The 20,968-nt window shown below is 39.9% G+C and overlaps 1 protein-coding gene across 1 annotated transcript in view; it reads left to right on the top strand.

Annotated features, from left to right (window-relative positions):
* Nucleotides 1–2,380: 2,380 nt before the first annotated feature.
* The window catches only part of LOC116513024 (cationic amino acid transporter 2-like), an 81,254-nt gene continuing 62,666 nt past the window's right edge, over nt 2,381–20,968 (top strand). The window contains exon 1 of the mRNA XM_032223781.1: nt 2,381–2,539. The gene's annotated coding sequence lies outside the window, so the exon portion shown is untranslated. The remainder of the gene's footprint in view (nt 2,540–20,968) is intronic.

The following is a 20,968-nucleotide window of genomic DNA, read 5'->3' on the forward strand; positions in this document are numbered from 1 at the left end:
AAGTTACATTATTGCTGTTCGGTACCTTTAAACACAAGGTGCCACCTTGTGAATTTAAGTAAGGCTCCACAATGTAGGCTTGCAAAGTTACTATTGGCCATTTGTTAGCAATAAAGACATACGTAAAATTGACACCTGGAGCTCATATGGATTTCTGCATTCCAAATGTGGTAGCCCTAGTGGGCAAGAGGAAAATAAATGGTCTTTTTAAATGAGTTTAATGACTAAGTGGAGTTTTTGCATGCTTCAGCAAGAATTATTTCTGAACTATCTTTTAGCGGTGCCAGTTCTGGTTCTCAGAATTGCATGCTGAAAAGAAATTTGGATAATGCTACCAGAAGGAAGGGAATGCTATTTCAAAATGTTTTGTAGTAGCTAAAGTGATCAGACAAAGCGTCTCTTTCCCATTGCATAAATCAGATGACATGCTGTTTTAATCCTTTGGACACAGAATTCAATGAGATTGGAAGCAAATGGAGTTGCTAGAGAACTGAAATGACAGTTTACCAATAAATATGCAAGTATGCTTTCCAACTATCACAGTATTTGTATTAAACCAATTTAGGATTTTCATAGTGTACAATTTTTCAACTTCATAAGATGGCTAAAAAAAAACCGAAGGAAACATTTCTGCCTTTTTTTTCTGGAATGGTCACAAACTTGAACGATCATATACTATATTGGAAATTCAGAGCACTTAACTATTAATTATTAAACTATTAATTCCCAGCCTTGACAGCTTCCAAATGAGTGGACTTCAATTCCCAGAGTTCCCCAGTACCAGAGAGATGAAGTCCCTGCATCTGGAAATGACCAAAATTGGAAAAACTTTATGGGAGCTATGTTATATATATAATTTGAATTAAAGGTTTATATAGTTAGGGAGTTGTATGCCACTCAAAATCTGGTGAGTAAAGGTGTCTGGTAAATAAACTAACAGCATCTAACTCATCAATTAATGCAAGTGCTTGGAGAATAGGTATTGTTTTGCAAAACAGAATTCTGCAGGATTTTTTTTTGCTTGGAACTGCACTTCTCATGAGTTGTTTTGTTTTAAAACATATTTTGCAATAAAGAGGGAAAGATCTTTAAAAACTTGATCCTCCGACCATCTACCTTTATTTACAAGGCAAAACTTACTCCTCCATTAACACCAACATTTATTTCCCGGAAAGAAAAAAAAACCCTGATGACACAGACACTTCTTAAATTAAGCATGCCTTCCAACAGAAAACTCAGGAATGCAAACATGTTGTCATGCCAACACAACATACATCCAGGTGCGTTCACAGCCCGAGGTTATCGTTTTGTTGCAGAAAATCAGGAGATTTGGACTGTGAGGTCAAGATAAGCTTTATTTTGGCCAAAAGGTCCAGACAGAGATAACAATTTCTAACATCTGGACAGCGTTCTAATCCAAACACACATTTTTATATTGTATTCAAAGCATCAAAAACACAGAAGTATTTTAAAGCATTCTTATTGGCTAAACTCGTTAATTCTAAGCAGAAAAGCATACAGGAAATATTAGTTTCATTCTGACATGTGGTCAAGCTATATGCCTGGCTAGTAGGGGAGATCTCTAACTGACCTGGCTTCCTTAGAACAGATGTTGTAGTCTGACAATTGAGCCAAGGTGGTTAGGGTGCAGTACTGCAGGCCACTTCAGCTGACTGTTATCTGCAGTTATCTAATCTCACCGGCTCAAGGTTGACTCATCCTTCTGAGGTGGGTAAAATGAGGACCCGGATTGTTGTTGGGGGCAATATGCTGACTCTGTAAACCGCTTAGAGAGGGCTGAAAGCCCTATAAAGCGGTATATAAGTCTAACTGCGATTGCCATTGCTATTTCCAGAGTTCAAGTTTCCGGTTCAAAACTCAGTAAATGTATAACAAACTAGAAGGGATAGATGGGCCGCCAAGGAGGTCTTATAGTCTGACCCTGTTTCATGTTATGTCGAAATCTCGCTTTATGTCCTGCCTTAGTTTGGTAGTACTACCGTATACTTTCAATGCGTCGTTACTTTCCATGAATAAATAGGCTGTTAATTGGGGGGGGGGGGAGAGAGAGTTGGACCCCGTAGGCTTGCCAATGAACAGGAAGGGCCGCGATATGAAACTCGCAATTTTTGAGGACGTTCCTTTCCATGAGTCAAACCATCCCATTCCCCTTTCCAAGACAACTTGGGAGATCGTCCAATTCCTGCAGGCAGGAACTCCAAAAGCGCGCGAGGACCTGCCAGCCACTGCCTCGCCTCGCCATTGGCTAGAAGGGCTGGGCGGACTCCCCGCATTCATGAGCTCTCCGGGCGTGGGAAGACAAGGGGGCCTATGAGGGGGGCGGCCCCGGGTGGAATGTGGGGGCGGGGCCGGGCGCCAGGCGCCAAGAATTACGGATCCCTGAGTTCTTTCTTCGGCCGGCTCGCTGTCGAGTGAGCAGCAACAGCGGCACGGGCTCCCCTCTCGAAGCATCCGCAGCTCCGCGCCTCCGCTTGCCGCAAGTCCGCCTCTCCGCCCGCCAGCACTTCAGACGGCTCCAGTGAGTGGACGCATCTCTTCGCCCCCTCGTTCCTTCTCCACCCCTTCTTTCCCCCCATACACACGCGCGTGCGCGCGCGCGGACAGACTCCACTCGGCGGACGCCTTGCCTAGAACTGCCGGGCGAAGCGAAGTTTCCCTCCCCTCCACTTAATGAGGCTTCCCGCTGAGAGCTGGGAAGGGATTTTTTAAAAAGCAGCATTCCGTGGAAAGTGTATTTCTTTCCATGAGCACGTGGGGACAGTTTATTTAGGCACGGGAGGTGACGGGAGGAGAGCAAGGCAGTGGAAAGAGGGCGCTCTTGGGAAAAGCAGATTGCGTGGCACGGGAGGGTGGGGGTGGTGGTGAATGGAGAGCGAAAAAGACCGGGCGTTGCTCACCAAAAGGCTGAAAAGCGTGAATGGGGTTAAGGATAAGGTGTGAATCACTTGCTGGTCTCTGAACTTTCTCCTTTGTCGCGATCCTGGATGTCACCGCATGTCGTCTTGTGCCAGTAATACCCGCGTGGCTGGCAGATGGACAGCTGATGCAATTTCTCCTGTCAGCGACTCTTTCCGCCAGGGAAATACCGCTGTTGAATCTGGGCTTTTCTTATGCGGCGGGTGTAAAAGAAAATCGGAACCCCACCCCCAGGAAAAGCTGGCTAGCTAGCTTAGGATCCCATGCAAAAATCCCTTTGATTGCACTTTCTATTCTGCTGCGCTGTTCCAGGGTCCTATGAAGGGATTCTGTTGCCAGGTACTTGTTCCAAAGTCAGTTTAGAGGAGAAGTTAAATTTATGAGGCAGGCACGCTAGTCCCCATGAAGGGCATAAAATGGTAGGAATGTTAGCAACTCAACCACCACCCCTTGTTTACTTCTGCTTTGCCTGATCTATATACTGTGGGTGAGGTAAAGGACAGCTTGGGGTGATTTTGTCCTGTTCCAGAGATGAGTTGGTTCAAGCTGGTTGCAAGGTGTATTTATAGTTAAAACTTCATGACAGTGTGTGGTGTTTACGCAAAGACAGGAAAAAGACAGGAAATCATTCGGTTGTCTGATTAAAAACAAAAGCTGTGATGCCTCATGTAAGAATGAAGTAAAACACCAGGGCATTTCACTTCACAATGGTTAAGTGTGAGTTGGAGAAAAAAGAGGCCAGAAATATTCTAAGCAAAGTTCAAAATTGCCTATCAAACTTATTTCATCCTTAAAGGTCATTTGAACTGCTTTAACTAGGGCTAAGTAATTCTATACATTGCTAAGAAGTGTATATCTGATCTGGGGAAAGCCTCTGGCTTTCTCTGGGCTCTCTCTTCCTCAGAGCAAGAACAGGATGCAGATAAACCCTTTTCCTTGTTAGAACTGGCTTTGCTGGAGGAGATGAATTCTCCTCATTCTCTCTCTGAGGTACTAGGTCACTTGGTCTTTGGGAAGCTAGCCCAAACCAGTTTTTTTCTCTCTTCAAGCACAATCTTTCATACATACTTTAAATAAGAAAGAAATTAGTGAACACAGGTGGTATTCTTCTTAAGAGTCAGATGGGAAATCCCAGTAAATTGGTCTAGCTATGCTGGCTGGGGGATTCTGGGAGTTGAAGTCCACAGGACTTCAAGTTGTCAAGGTTGAGAAACACTGGTCTAGATCTGTTTTACAATAATCAAGAGTGATTAAGCATGAGAGAGAAGTGGATCAGTGACTATATATTGGACATCTTGCATTCTTCCTGTAACAAAAATACATAATCTGTGTTTACCATCACAGCCTATAACTTTGGTTTTTGCTGTTTAAAACTCTTTGGAGGATCACACTTCCTGCTAGAACAGGGGTGTCAAACTCGATTTCATTGAGGGCTGTATCAGGGTTGTGTTTGACCTGGGGGGGGCGTGGCCAGGGGGCGTGGCTAGCTGGACGTCACTTATGTTGGGGCGCCTGTGTCAGCCCAAATGATCTGCCAGTGAAAACAGGTTCATGAGCTCCATTTCCAGATGCAGTGGCCTCCTGCAACCCTCTGCCAGCAAAAACAACTTGGGAGGGCCACATGTTTTCATTGGCAGAGGCACCATAGGCTGCTCCTTTGCTGTTTCCAGCACCCTATGGGCCGGATCTGGCCCCCGGGCCCTCAGTTTGACACCCCTGTGCTAGAACATAGATTATTTTTAAAAGCCTTCATGTCTTAATTCATGCATGGTTTATAAAAGTGGCTGACTTCACATAGCACACTTTTCCAAAACTAGCTAAACAAAAATTGCAATGCTTTCATATATAGATATTCCTTATTCAGAAGAATTGAGCAAATAGTGCGGTGCCTTCAACACGCACACAGCTTATATTAACCTTCTTTGTATATGTGTAATTTTTTTACTTCCAAGTACTGTTTACAAGTCACGTCATTTAAGTTATGTTGGCCAATCATACTGAGTGGCATTTCAAGTCATATGGCAAAACAAAGCTCTTTTGTTAAGGATTGCGTTACTTATGTTGACATTGCTTGGTCTGAACAAGGAACTCAGAGTAAAATCTAAAATCTGTTAAATTTGCTGTAAATCACAAAACTGAATAGCCAGTTTTCTTGAACACCTTGTTCAAGATGATTCTCTCTATTCCAGAGTGCAGACCTCAGATTGATTTAAATTGGTCTGTGGGTGTGTGTTTTTGTGTTTAGGCCTGCCACATTTTCTACTGTGGGAAAATGGGAGGGAGGATTATATGGTGTATGAGTGAACACACACACACACACACACCAGATTTGGGTTTTCCCAGATGTGCCAGTATGACATCCCTAATAAAATGGAACTTGGAGGAAACTCAAGCCTCAGGAGTCTTCTTTCGTTGGGGGTATTACTTGGAACCCTGACAGGGACATCTTAACAGTAATCTAACAGAATGATATATAGCGACTATCTTCCCTTAAATTCTCAGAACAGAACATACAGATGTTATGTAATTTCCCTACCAAGGTTGTACTATACTACACTACTTTTACACAGTGTATGTTCCATTCCCCCCAGTTGCACTGACAACCCAATGTAGGACAAAGCCTGTATTATGCATACATATTACTTACTGACATCAGAGAGGTGTTCGGTTCCCTTTCATTGGATGTTTTTAATGTTAAATAGCAGACAGCTATTTGTCTTTGATGTTTTAATTTGGCTTCTGGCACTGAGAAAAGAATTGGCTTGTTTGGTGGCCTAAATAGACCATTGCATGTTCAATATAGTTTGATATAATTACTGGCCTCAAGACAGTCCTTTTCAAATATATTCTGTTGGCAACTATTCTGCTAGGAATGTGTTGCATTTGTTTATTTGTTTTGTTCTTCTGAAAGAATAACCACCTTAAACCATTACGGCAAAGCTGATTCTACGTAAATATGCAAAAACAAAGAAAGCACACATTTGGATCTAGGAGCATTTTGATCTCAAACAATTATAAACCCATCGTGGTTGCTTTCTGGTTATAATGCAGCTTCTTAAAATTAAAAAAAAGCTTAATTCCGAATGTAATGAGTTCCTTGGTTTTGTTGGGATTTACCAAAAGCATTTCTTGAACAGCTCATGTAGTTGGAATCGTTTAGGCCCAAATTATCATATTTAATACATTATTACAAGTTTTATATCTCACAAAATGAAGTTATGTGATTGTGATATATACCAACGTTTATTTTGCTTTATGGAAAGTCAAATCCATGCTATAACATAGTCTTTATTGATACATGGTTTGCTTGTTCAGTTGACTGGTATAAAAAACATGATTTCAGTGGGATTTCTAACACTTTGGTTATTTATTTATTTTACCCCTTGTATACTGACAGATGGGGGTTACACTTAGCCCAGTGAACCAAATTAATGAGCAGAACCTGCATTAATTTACTGTTGATGTTGCACTTTGTGTCTGCACACAAAGATGGTGCAGAACTAATCTGCTTAAAGTGAATGTTTATGCAGTATTTGTTTTTCCTTGGTGGCCTTTCAACATAATATTAGATGCTAGAGCTGGAAGGGACTCTGTGGATTGGTAAGAAATCAGGATGTGAAATCTGATGTCAATAATGTCTGTGGTTCTTTTTTAGATTTACAAACCACCACTGAGAGCAGTAATTTCACTATTAAGTTTTTTGATAGTCTTGTTGCAAATAGTTAAGGATGGCATTTTTAAAAAAATAGGTAATCTTTATTTCTCACTGGGCTAGTTGGAATGAGTATTTCAAATCAACCCGCATTCTGTTTTGTATTGTACCTTAAATCTTTAGTAGAAAATGTGATATTGAACTGGTAGCTTTTAAAACATTCTTGCTTTGACAGCAGTGCCTTCTCTATCTCATAATGAGGGATCCCTTTTCCCATTGAGAATTATTTCACTTCTCTCTTATTTATGCGCTCTGTTTTTCTAGTGACATTTCTATGAATTTTGTATGGTTCTGTAGCAGTCTACTATAAATGACAGTTTCATAAATCCTTTTGGACATAGGAAACAAAATATTTTTGGACATTGGCTAACGTTTTAAATGCAGTTATATTGAACCATAAGATAACTACATTTTAGTTAATTTTTTAGGCTAAAACTAACTTAAAGTGAACTTGGTAATCTACAGTTTCTGTTGTTAAAGATGTTTGTGTCAGAAGCATCACACTTAAAACAAGACATACTATACAAAAGTTAAAAGTACAAGATTAAAATATGTACAAGTTAAACAAATCTTGCCCAGAAATTAACAACATTAATTGCGTTCTGTCATGCTGCCATGAGGTCCTCAAGTGTACACTGATCAGGACACATAGGACAAGTGTACACTCTACAAACACATTGTTGTCTGCCTGCCACCAGAATTGCAAAGGGCAGAAGAGAGCCCATTTGTTGAGGATGTCTCTGGATCTTGTTGTGCGATCTATTCAATGATATTTCCATACTTTCCAGCTTTCATCAGGACCAGTTGCCAGTTCCTCCATTGGTTCATCCAGTATTGGTTCTTCGTTGCTTTCCATAGGTTCACTCTGCTTTCAAATTCTTCAGCCTAAGGAAGTTTTCCTGGATTTTAATCTCTGATGAGCTGGTTATAGGCCATAGGGAAGGTGTTGTCTAGATAGAGATGATTTCAGCCTCTCTCTGTATGCTGCTAATTCTTTGCGAACAGTAGGTGGGGCAGTGCCTTAGGCAGTGCCAGCTAGGTGGTAGATCTTATCTAGAGGAATAGATTTAAGGCAGGGGGTGTCAAACTCATGTTGTCACAGTGGCATTGTATGACGTATCTGGACTTTTTTCCCCTTGGCTAAACCGGGCGTAGGCATGACTAGCGCGTGGTGTATCCGTCCCACAGGCCGAGAGTTTGACAGCCCTGATTTAAGGCATATCCAATAGCAATTTTGCTAGCTTCATTCAAAGCAACATCTTTTTTCCCAGCATGTGCTGATTTATACCAGACTAGGCAGGCATATTCACCTGTTAAGTAGTAAAGAGCCAAAGCCGTTGTCTTAAGGACCCTTAGAGCTCATTAATGTGAATGTTGTTTTGTCCACTGACTTTCAGTTTAGTGTTGGGGCAGTGCTGCTTTTATGTTAGGGCCCTATCTAGTGTGACAATGCTCCAATAACATCCCTTTCCATATAATATGCAGCAGCCTGCTTATTGTAATGATGAAAGGCGTATACCTGAGTTTTTGCTGGATTTGGTCTTAACTGGTTATCGTAATAGTATTGTTTCACTTAAATGTTGGTCAACCTCCTCAAATGTTTTTCCCTGTACAACCATTGTTGTTTTTGATTAAAAAAACTATTGTTTAAAAGCTACAGCTTTATTAAAGGATGATTACATTTTTCCCTTGCTAAATTGTGGTACAGTGCTCTATTTGGACAAGTTGGAAGAAGCTACCATGATGTGAAACAAGATAGTTCATGTAATTATCTTTGCTGAGTTTGTAGTAGATTGTACAGTCCTAATGGATTCCATTAAATCTTATCCATTTCTTCTAAAAAGCCCAAAAGCAGAGGAAAGGACCTGTACCTCATATAAATAATAATAACTACAAACTGATAGACTTTGACTTATGGCTATAATTGAACCCAGAATTACAGCTGTAAGTCATGCCAGTCATTAATTACATGACTGGAGCCAATTATCTTTTTTGAGGTAACTCATTAAGTAAATGCAACAATCGTAAAGCAACACTGCAGCCCTTAAACAAATCAAGACATGGCAGTTTCCAGCAAAAAATGTAAATTGTTTATATGTGATTGCAGGACACTGCAGACGGCCATAAATGTGGGCTGGTTGCTGAGAGCTCAGAATGCAATCCCATGACTATGGGTGGTGCAGCTGTCAGAATTTTGAATCTGGGTCATAGCTCTGGGGAGGCCCATTGTAACATCAAAGAGCCATTAAACAACTGGTTGTAAGTCAGTGTCTATCTCAGGGGTGTCAAACTCAAGGCCTGGGGGCTTGATCCAACACGGGGTGTGCTTAGATCTGGCCCATGGGGCCGCCCTGGAAACAGCAAAGGACTGGCCTGTGGTGCCTCTGCCAGTGAAAATGGAGCTTGGGAGCCCTCCCGAGGTCCATTTTTAATGGCACAGGGTTGCAGGACGCTGTCACAGCTGAAAATGGAGCTCGGAAGCCTGTTTCGCTGGTAGAGCGCTTCGGCTACCACAGGTGCCCCCGACACGAGTGACGTGGAGCTGGCCATGCCCATCCTGGCCCCCAACTACAACCCTGATGTGGTCCTCAATGAAATCAAATTTGACACCCTTGGTCTATCTGCACATAAATGTAATAAATAAATAAAAACCATCAAGAAATACTTGAAGTTATATTTTTAGCACATTGGAAAAACTAGCAAATAAATGTGATATATTTATTTTTCTGTTACTATTTAGAATTCTTATGGTCATCATGTTAAAGACTGGTTTTGCACATTAAGCTGAATCATAATACAGTGAACATGCTTTGTGAAATCGAACAATATAATTTGTAAATTGCAGTTTATGATTGGTAGTATATTATGTGAGTCCAGTTAATTGAATTCTTAAAAATAAGTTGTATTTAAATAAACTAATACACTGTATGTACCAAGTCGTCATCTATCTCAGATTAAAGGTAATGATGGTTTAAAAAAAAGGAAACTATGTCATTGATTTTAATAGGCTCCTTTGCAACTTGAAGATTTTCCTAACACTTACAACTTGTCATGATTCCCCCTTAAGAATCTTGGATTAAATTGAATTTAATAAAATATACTCTTCTTTTTTGGTATATGTTGAATAGAAAAACTCTGCTTTCTGAAACACTAGATAAACATCTGGAAGGTTTGATATGCAGATTGAACAAATGACCTTTAAACTTTCCTCTATAACATTATTCTACAAAATGTGTGTGTTACTTACCTTACATTGGAATGCAGAAGAGTTCTTGACAGATTTCTAAAATAATTCTATGCTGAACCATATCATTAGCTTGCTTATGTCATCTATTACTAACTTTTCTGATGCATTGGACTTTGTCACAGAACATTTTCACTGTATTGGCTTTTGAGAATTTCTTTTATGTAACAACTTTATATAATAATAAATTTATAATACGTTTAGATGTGTTTACGTTCTACAAAGCAATACACCATATACATATGTATGTATGTGTGTGTGTGTATTTGTATATGTGTATATAATTACAATACAAATGTAATCTTACAATTATTTAAGATAAATTGAAATTTAAGCATATTTTGAAAAACAAGTTCTCTAATTCAGTGGGAGATTGCTAAAATAAACTTTTGCAGAACACACACCCTGGATACTTCACTGTGAAATTATCACAATTAACAATAATTCAAAGTACAACTACTTTTCCATCACACTGATCCTGTATAAGATCTTACATTCAAATCATTATCTCCTATTCCTAATACAGCTGGCATCTTCCACCTGTATCTGGCACACACCCCTCCCCAGAAGACTGGAGAAGAGGAAGACCAGTTGAAGTAGTCCATTTTTCAGAATGTGTTCTTGTTCCTGTGCTTGGATTACTTAATTTCAACCTCTCAAATTTCCTATGATGCATTTATTTTGCAGAGTTAGCCTCTGACATTAAAAAAGCAGACATCCAATCCATTCCTTCACATTTAATCTGTAATCATCATTTCAAGATAATATAAATTATCCTTGGAAGTAAAAGAAACATGTATTTATATCTTAGGCAACTAAAGCCAGAGAGTTCCTTTTTCAAGGTGCATGCTTTACTTTAAATAGCACTTAATATATCAGTAACAGCATGGAGTATTTTCCTTGCAAGCATAAAAGCAATCACTTGAATGTTGCTTCCTATACAAAGTTAGGACAGCGTGGAAATTAAGTTCCACTCATTTTTAACTGTTCTGTGCAGGTACAATTATATGGCTGTTTATTTTAAACCATGTACCTTATGAAATACATTGGGAACTTGATGAGAGATTTTCAAGCCGATCACATCATGCCTGCGTCAAATGACCTTCTGCTAACCCAAGCATATGTTGCAACTTTCTCCACTGACTGAAATAACCATGGAACAAGCCTGTCTGGAGCCAAAAGAAGGTTGTGGGTTTGCATTCAACACATGCATAGAGAAAATACAATATTTGAAATCTTCCTGTTATGTGGCACTAAACATTTCATAAACCACATGTTGTAGGAATGAAGGATGTGGTACCTCCAAAAGTAGCTGAAAAATGCCTACTTTGAACATCCTGTTTACAAAAAGATGGTAATAACTGCAGGATCCAATCTGGGTCGGTTACAGGGATCAGAGCAGGACTTAAATGCTACCGGTTTGGACCGGTTTACCCAAACCGGTAGTAAAAAATGCTACTGGTTTAGGAGAACTGTTATTTCCGACGATCAGCTGTGATGCACAATTTATATTAGCTAGAAAGCAGATTTTCTTCCTTTCTAGCTAATATAAATTGCGTGGCACAGCGGATCCCCCCCCCCGCTGTTCTACTTACCTTTGCAGGCACACCCGGTAGCAGGCTCCGCCCACCAACCCGGATGTCATCACATCCATTTTTGACGCTCTGCGCATGCGAACCGGTAGCAAAGGTAAGTAAGATTTCACTCCTGAACTAGAGGTTTAGTGTACCACATTCTGGTAAAGAGAAGTTCCCTGAAGATGGGTTCCAGCACAAGTCTGAAAGATCCGAAGACTAAACCACTGATCCTGGGGGCTGATTCAGATTGGTATGCTGTAACATTATCCCGGGACACGTATATTAGCCTTCATTCGATAGTAACAACTACTAAATAAAGAAATCAGAATGTTATATTGTTTGTTTGTTTTTTCCTGCATTTATTATTTTACAAATAACTCAAGGTGGTGAATATATCCAATACACTTTCCTCCTCCAATTTTCCCCACACAGTAAGAACCATGTGAGGTGAGTTGGGCTGAGAGTGAGGGACGGCTCAAGGTCACCCAGCTGGTTTTAATGCCTATGACAAGACTTGAACTCACAGTCTCCTAATTTTAGATTGGGTGCCTTAGCCACTAGACCAAACTGGTTATTATGATAGGTTGTTATTTCTTCATGCTGGAATGCAGTTGACTTCTAATGATATTGCGTTGACATGGGTGCATTTGAGGGAAATAAATATTTCACTTGAATCAGTAAATGCTGTAAGTTAACCTCCTTAAAGCCCTTGACTTATGATCTCAATGGAACTTGGAATTACAATCTTAAGTTATTGTGGTCATAACTCAAGGCAAAGCCGATTTTATGACCATTTTTATGACAGTTGTAAAATAAGTCATCATGGTTAAATGACTCACATGGTCATTAAATAAATCCAAAATACTGGAAGGGCATATTTTTTTTGCCATTTTCAATCAGGAAACAGCCAAAAACTTGCAAATTGTAGTTTCCTGTAACAGGTTGTAAAATGGGAGCCTATTATCAAGTACCCAAAATGAGCACATGGTTGTAACTTCAAGGACAGATCATAAGTAACATTTTTCTAACCCATGGTAACATCAACTGGTCATTAAATGGCTAGTCCTAAATCAAGCATTACCTGCATTGACATTTATGGCACCTTGTTCCTTAATACAGAACAACCCCCATGCTGTGGCCCAGTCCAGGTTGTGGCCTATTTGGAACCAGGCTGCACAAATGCAGCTCAACGTGTGTGAGCGTCAGGCCGGCATGATGCACATGCACAGCTCAACTTACGCAAATCAAGCTCCATGTGCATGCACACTAGTCCACCATTTGCGCAAGTTGAGTGTGCATGGGTGTGCATGTGTGCCAGCCCACTGCTCATGCAGCCCAGTTTTCCTTCCCCCTCCCCCACCAGGCCACCAAGCCACAAAGGTTGAGGGGAGGGACAGGGGAACTGGGCTGCCTTAATACGATGACCACAAATTCTTCTTTGGCATATTTGCGTTCTTACCTAGATTTTCATGCTTTTTGAATCGCATGTGATCAGAAGGAATGCTTTCCTTACTGTTTCCAAATCCAGCATATTTACAATGATTACCTTTCCCAAAAATCAATTTAAAATCTTGTTTTCTTAGCTATACATTACTGAGATTCTATAATTATTATCTATGATTTAAAAAAGGACCTAAGAATAAAACAAAGCTGCTGATCACAAAAATAAATTGCAGTAATGCTAACCCATGGGAAAAAAAGAAGAATTAAGACACTGGTTGATATTTTACCTAATTACCATGCAGATAAATCATCAGCTTATCTGGTTTATGGATAATGTCCATAAGTGCAGATAGAAGCGGTATGATGAAAATGCAATAAACGCATGGTTTAGTTCCTTAAATTTGGAAGGAGAGAACTGATCTATTACTGACTTTATTATTTATTGCAGTGTCAATAAACAATACTGTGAAAACATTTCAAAAGCTGTTTAAATTTCATATTGACCACGCAATTTTAGGTACAGAGAATTTTGTGGGTGTCCCCCCTGATGTATTGATATTCCCATATGTTTTTCAAGAATATCTTTTCAATTATAAAAATGCCATTTTATAGAAAGACATTACAGTAGACTATTTTCAACTACTGTGTATTTCTGGGGAGGCAAGAATAAGGCAAGATCATAGACCTGTGAATGTTTTCTTATTGGCACATTTTTGTAGAAAATGTTTGCCTCTTGCAGCTGATCTCATATTGAAGTTTACCTTATTATGGGCATAAGGGGGTAAACATAACAAGTTACTAACTAATTTGCTATGTGAATTTGGTAAAATTTGTCTCCATTATCTCTAATACTCTAAAATTCAACTTCTTGGAATCAGAATGCATTAGTCTCTCCCAAATCTTGATTGACTAAATAAAACAGTAAAAGCAACACAACCAACTTCGGGGTTAAGGGGGGAATTACTATTTATGAGTTCTAAAATGTTATTCTATTCTCTGAATAGGATGTTTCTAAAGTAGTTTACCAGGTGTGCGCCCCCCCCCCCCCCCCGGGTCCTTCCCATCACTCAAACTTGCAAGTTTAAGCCATGGCATATGCATTTTATTTGCATTTCTGTTTCCTGAGCTTATTTTTCTTTTTTGTACAAATTTTTGTATAGATAGTGCATTTTGGTTTTTCCCTCAAATAGATTTATTGAATGTTAACTACAAGATTTAATTTAAGCCTGTGCCTTTAAAGGCTGGTTCCTCCTCCAGCCTGGTTTTTTTTTTTTAAGTGGCTTGAGGTGGAGCTGAGTAGGGCACTGCCAAGAAAATTATAAGTAGTGGCCTCAATTTGCTTAGGAACATCCAGCACTTAGCAGATGGTACAGTAGTGGTCTAGATAGCTGATGTGGAAATCTAGAATAAATAACTGGCTTTTATGGTTTCATAGCTTTTAGATATGTCTGTGGAATACATACTCTTTTTTTCCTGTAGAGAAAAATCTACTGCCCAAATGAAATAATTTTATGAGATCACTTTTAAGTTGGAAGTATCACCTGTCAACAAAATTAAATGTGCCAGTGTGATTTATTTTTGAAAACATAGCCAAGGAAAAGGAAACAATTTACAAAGTACTATTTTCCTGCCCTGCTTACGACTAAGAAAAAATTGAAAGTGCAATTGGTAAGTTTTGGTATTTATAATTTTGTTTGCTGTGTCTCACAAAATGCAGGCTCCTTTGGAAATGAAACACAAATAATTACTGGTTTTTTTAAAATAAAAGATATTGGGAAGAATGCTGTTTGTTTTATAATGGATCTGCACTAAATGTTCAAGCAACAATGGTGTATAAAAGATTACATGATTACTGTAAATGCTGTTTCTTCTTAGTTGATTTTTAGTATATCAGATTCTATATAACACATGATATACCTCTTTCAGAAATCATTAGCTTATTTACTGATTTTACAATGTACATTATAAATCACTGCTACTGTATTTTTAATGTTGTCCTCATGTATATGGGCATTGGGGTATATTCTTATTCAAGAGTTCTGATTTTTTTCAGTTTTGTTTTAAACCTTAGCAGGAAGGCATATCCTAAGTGTGACTTAATTTTCACTTATATTGGGGGAGCTTGCTTCTACAGTATATACATCTGAATGTTGTACAGTAAATGTTGTTACATATTGGTATACTGTATTCACTGCTGTCTTCTGCCCAACCTAGCAGTTTGAAAGCACGTAAAAAATGCAAGTAGAAAAATAGGGACCATCTTTGGTGGGAAGATAACAGAGTTCTGTGCACCTTCGGCATTTAGTCATGTCAGCCACATGACCATGGAGAACGTCTTTGGATAGCGCTGGTCTTTGGCTTTGAAACAGAGATGAGTACCACCCCCTTGAGTCAGAAATGACTAGCACGTATATGCAAGGGGAACCTTTACCTATTATTTACTGCTGTAGACATTTTAGTGGTACAAATAATCCTAGGTTTACCACCAAAACTGGGACCAGTGTTTATATTGCTAAGCAAGACAGTTGTTATGTGAGTTGCACCCAGTTTTATGACCTGTTTTTATAGTTGTTAAGTGAATCATGAGGTTGTTAAGTGAATGTAGTTTCTTCCATTGACTTTGCTGTTAGAAGCTGATGAGGAAAATTGCTAAATGGCTATATGATGCTGTGATAGTACAACCATTGTAAATACATGCCAGTTGTCAAGTGCCCAAATTTTGATTACATGACTATGGGAATGCTGCTAGGGACGTAAATCACTTTTTTCAGTTCTGTTGTAATTTCAAACAGTGCTCAATGAATGTCTAAGTTGAGGACTACCTGAATTAGAAATTACATTGTGTTTGAAACAATCACTTTACTTTCAATACTTTAATGGTATGTTTTTATTGTATGAGATACGAAAAGGGTTTGGAAATACAATGGTTCTAGCACCATATTCTAAAATACAGTTTTGAGGTGGTAAGGGTATTATGGATTTGACAAATCACATTAATACTCTAAGTTTGAATTATCCTTTTTGGGAAGGGACACAGAAGAATTTTGTTGCATGTATTTCAGAAGTGGTATTCATAAGGTTCTGACCAGCTCTGGAGAACCAGTAGCGGAAGTTTCAGAGAACAGGTAAATACCACCTCTGACTGGCCCCACCCCCATCTATTCCCTGCCTCCTGAGTCCCAGCTGACCAGGAGGGAATGGGGATTTTGCAGTAACCTTCCCCTGTAGTGGGGAGGGAATGGAGATTTTACAGTATCTTTCTCCTGCTACTCCCACTAAGCCACACCCACAGAACCGGTAGTAAAAAAATTTGAATCTCACCACTGATGTATTTGTGGCAATGAAAGAGAGCAGCAAATAACTGCTAGTATTTTTTTTTCTTGAGAAAATTGTGAGATGAGTTGCACCAAGTGATATGGCTCATAGAAAAAAAAAACTTTACTTATTCCACTGGCCAGTGAGGGAAACTGGAATCTGGAAGTCTTTCTTAAAGTGAGTCTGAACACCCTAGAAGTCTCCTATAGACAGTGGTTTAAACCAGGGGTCTCCAACCTTGGCAACTTTAAGCCTGCGGACCTCAACTCCCATAATTCCCCAGCTGGAGAATTATGGGAATTGAAGTCCGCAGGTTTAAAGTTGCCAAGGTTGGAGACCCCTGGTTTAAAGTCATGAAGGTCCTTCTGGCATCCTTATATGCTGGTGTGTGCAGCTTTATCTTTCCAGGATGGTGTAAAAGAGATAATTTGAAAGACAGGGGGGGGGGGACCCAAGACATTGTAAGAGCAGAAGAGAAAAGCTGCAAATATGCATATCAGAAGCAGATTAGCTGAAGCTGTTAGTGAGAGGAAATACTTGTAATTTTTCCTTTTGTGTAACTACAAAGGCTATATAAAGGAGTGGGCAACTTAATGGCCTAAGGCTACATGTCAAGTTCCTGATTGTCTGAGTAGCACCCTACATTCCCTTATAACTATCTTTGCTGAAACCGGGGACACAAATCCTCACCCCACATTTAAGGAGGAAGCAGATTAAAATTCTAGTGCATATCCTACCATAAGGTTAATACTAATTTTTTTAAAGTAAGAAACCTACAAAAGCTCTCCCTATTCCAAACCAAGAAAAAAAATACTTCCATTGAGTTTGCCCTTCATTGCTTTTCTGTTGTGACCCTTGCATTTCCTAAAATGTCAAATTAACAGGAGGCTGGAGACTACTCTTTTAATGATTGGAACCAGCCTTCTAAACTTCAACTGCAAATGCTACAGCAAAAATAATGTCAGAGGTTCATGAGTTATTGGAAGAGACTGACTTTGAAACCTAAGTAACTGGGAAGATAAATAGAAATAAGTGTTGTTGACAGGTGACCTAAGTGGCTCAGTGCTTCTAATGTAGCCCAGTATAAATGTGAAGACATTCTTGAACCAGTCTGGCAAGATATAAAAGTGGTGTAGATTGATTGCTTAAGGGTTTTCAAGAAGTCAACCTTCCTAGTCTACTTTACAATGAAAGTATGGAGTCCCATCCAAGTACTAGCCATTCCAATCTTGCTTAGTTTCTCTGTTGTACAAAATCAGCTAGAGGCTTTCTCTTGCTAAGACCATTTTAAATATATACCAACATTTCAGGTTAAACTATGGAAAAATAGCTGACTCTGACCCATGATGTATTTCCCTCTATCCCATAGCCTCTCTTCAACCTTGTACATTATCAGCAGGCTACAATCTATTTCTTTGATATCCACAGCATGTTTAAGTTAGTCTGGTAAAAAAAAGACACACCCTCACTTACAAGCATAGAGGAATTCTGTATATGCATTAGTGCATGTGGGAATGGATCATGTATATTGACAAAAAGTCTATACAAACCTCATAAATCAAGTTTGACTGAAGAGACTTAGTACAATGAGATAAAGAGTGTAAAATAGGGATTGTGAAGTTTATTGTATATATTCTCCAGTAATAGTTATTTTTAAAGAAAGACATCATTGTTGTTCCAAAGGTCTGCTTTACAAACTTTATAAAGTACAGCAGGTATGATTTGCTAAGGGAGTGGAATAATGCCACATCTTTAAAAAAAAGAAAGCAGCAATGCTGTTGCTGATTCAGCCCAAAAATGTGATCTTGAGTTGGGATAAATTATTCATTTTATGTTGATTAATTCACAGCATGCATACTATACTATTCATGAACAGTTTTTCCAAAGGGTTCATTTCAGTGGTGGGTTTAAAAAAAAAATTAGAACCTCTTCTGTAGGTGTGGCCTGTTTTGTGGGAGTGGCTCGGTGGTCATGTGACTGGGTGGGAGTGGCTTGGAAGTCATGTGACTGGGTGGGCATGGCCAACTTGGAAAATGTGGTGAAACTCACTTAACGACGCTCTTGCTTAGCAATGAAAATTTTGGGCTCAATTATGGTCATAAGTTTTCTTTCTCTTTCCTCCTACCTTTCTCTTTCCTCCTTTCTCTTTCTCTCTCTTTTTCTTTCTATCTTTATGTCTCTTTTTTCTCTCACTCTCATTCCTTCCTTTCTTTCTTGTGTGTATCTTTCCTACTTTCTTTCTTTCTCTCTTCCCTCCCCCCTCCTTCTTTCTTTCTCTGTCTCTTTCTCTCTTTCTTTCTAAATCACTCTAAGGTTTGATGAAAGCAGTCACGTTAGGGTGAAATAAGTCTTTCTCCAAAACGTGAACCAGGATTTCAACAAAAACCTCTAGGTCAGCATCAAGCTCAGGTTTTGACTTTTATCCAGAGCACATCAGCTTCAAAAGTTTGGGACAGACCAGGTCTCTCCAGCTTAGATTTCCCAAATAGCCCTGGCATTTAGGAAACCATGGGTGTGTGCCACCTCTGAACCCTCAGCCACCCTTGATACTACAAGAAGACTTGAAGACTTGGTAGATGCTCAACTATCATGGGCTTTGGGAGAGTGGCCACCACAAGGGATGGAAGGCAAGCAAGGCTAGGAGGCATCACAAAGCTAGGATGAGGGATGTCTATTGGGATTCTTGGTCATCCAGGATGTCCCAAAAATGCTTTTTTTCCCAAGAGGCAGCTGGACTTTCTGCTTTTTCTTTGAAGACCTTTCACTTCTCCTCCAAGAAGCTTCTTCAGCTCCTCCAGAAGTTCCTCAGAGCTGAAGAAGCTTCCTGGAGGTGGAGCAAAACATGTTCAAAGAAAAACCAGAAAGTCCAGTTGCCTCTTGGAGGAAAAAAGCCGCCTTTATGAGACAGATGAGGGCAGCTGGTCCTAGCCTGTGCTCCTCCTGTATGGGCATCCATCCAAGAAAGGACTCAACCCGGCTTCAAAAAGGGCCCATGCTCCACAGCCAGCCAATCTGCAAAAGCGTGGAGGTGGGCAGGGGGATGTGCGTTCAAGACCAGTCACGCCCAAGTTCCCCCAACGTAGTGTCCAGACATGTGGGGGGGTGTAGGTGGGTGGGCAAGGGATAAAAGTTGCGGGTATGGCATCCCCCCTCTCCCGCAAAAAGCTTCTCAGGTGGTTTCTTCAACCCTCAGCTGCGCTGTGCTTTTGCAAAACAAGCCTGCCCTCAACCAAAAGCGGGTGTGTGGGCAGCCGCCATTGCTACTCACATTGTTGCTGAGCCATGCTCATGCTGGCGATCCGGAGGGCAGGGGGAAGAAGTTTCTCTTCTGCCTTACGACCTCCTCTCTTCTTCCTTTACCCAAAGCGAGACGCAGCTAGCGGAGAAAACCCAGGGCCAAGGTGCCCCATTGTAAAGTTGAGCCCCTTTTCTGTGCCAAGCGGGAAGGGAGCCTAAGCAAAGGAAAAGGTGGAGAGCTGGGTGGAGGAAGGGGGAAACCTTAGCGAGGGCTGCCTGCCGCCAACTATAAGCCAGTTGATCAGGGTGGCATGCTGCTGCCCCTTGTGCCACACTTTGCATGCGCCAGAGCTCCACGTGGACCTCTTATGGGCAACCTGGTTCTGGAATCCCCCCCCAAAAAAAGACCGACCACCCATTGCTCTGGTTCTTGCAGCTTTTTCTGGGGTTTCTTTTAAAAAACGCCTCTCCAGACGATCTTGAAAACCTGCAAGGTTGCTTTGGGAGGGGGACAGACGGGCAGCATCATTTAAGTTCGTCTCGACTGTGTGGCCCAGAAGGATGTTTTCTCTGTCATGGCTCTAACCCTGTTGGCCCACCTGGGATGTCTTGAAGATCTGGCTTTTCCCTCAGGCTTTGGGGCCAGAATATTATTGAAGCCTGGTGTGTATGTTTTGTTCAGTGCTATGAGGCATCATGATGATTCTCAGTTATTTTGAATTGTGTATTGCTTTATGGCTTCTTACATAATTTATGTGCATATTTTATTAGCTGTCCAGGGTGATTTGGTTAAAAATGGCAGACATATAAATAAGAATGAACAAATTTTTGTACATACCTGCAAATTAAATTCAGTTATATTCAAACAAAATACCCAAGATTCCCTGTAAGGTTACACTCATTAAGCAACTCTCTTCAATTAAATATATATAAGAATTAATTCCAGGTATGTTTGTTAACTATCTGGGTCCCTAGAAATAAGAACTTTTAAACTGTGTTTCACACCATGTATGTGTAATATATGTAATGCCTTCCTGCAAAAACTATATTCAAGATAATTCAGAGCATAAATGCATTACAATAGAAGATGTTTAAAATAATAGAAGAATCTGTATTGAATGGAAAGCATGCTGGAATGAAATGCTATGCTACATTGGAAGCATGCTGGGATAAAAATGTGAACATAATTGTGCAAGGATTTAATCTTAATGGAGGGGCAAAAACAACAGATGTTATTTTGCTACTCCCAAGATAAACATGACTGCAATGGAACATTTTGATAGTGTATGTGCAGTGGTGAGGTTGCTTTGTGACCTGCAGTCGTTTAACAACTTTGTCCACTGGAAAGGCTGTTTACTTTGTACTTAAAAGTAAATACCTAGTTAATAGATCATTTGCTTAGGTAAACTTCAGAACTGTTGAGGGGAAACCGTGTATTGAATTGCTCTGTAAAGCTGTCATTCTATACCATTTTCCTGAGAGTAATCTCTTTGCAGTTTGTGG

Source organism: Thamnophis elegans, chromosome 9 (genome assembly GCF_009769535.1).
Source record: "Thamnophis elegans isolate rThaEle1 chromosome 9, rThaEle1.pri, whole genome shotgun sequence".
NCBI lineage: Eukaryota > Metazoa > Chordata > Lepidosauria > Squamata > Colubridae > Thamnophis > Thamnophis elegans.